The sequence below is a fragment of the Nestor notabilis genome, unplaced genomic scaffold (genome assembly GCF_000696875.1).
Source record: "Nestor notabilis isolate BGI_N333 unplaced genomic scaffold, ASM69687v1 scaffold24074, whole genome shotgun sequence".
NCBI classification, from domain to species: domain Eukaryota; kingdom Metazoa; phylum Chordata; class Aves; order Psittaciformes; family Psittacidae; genus Nestor; species Nestor notabilis.
Genome location: NW_009925489.1, coordinates 1,168 through 1,417, shown reverse-complemented (window position 1 = coordinate 1,417; position 250 = coordinate 1,168).

The following is a 250-nucleotide window of genomic DNA, read 5'->3' as shown; positions in this document are numbered from 1 at the left end:
TGGAAGTCTTTGAAGCATGGGCTGTAGATAAATGCTTATACCAGCTTAATTAGTTTGGTAACACCACTGACTTAAGTGAGTGATTTCTCCTCGTCCTTCTACTTATCAGTTAACTTCGCTACAGCACCTCCTGAACATCTTCTGGTTTCAGATACTCCTTAGCTACAGTCCTGTTTTGGTTACAATAAATTTTGTCCAAAGGTCATAAGGTTCTAAAACTGTCAGCTACAACGATTTATCTTATACAAGG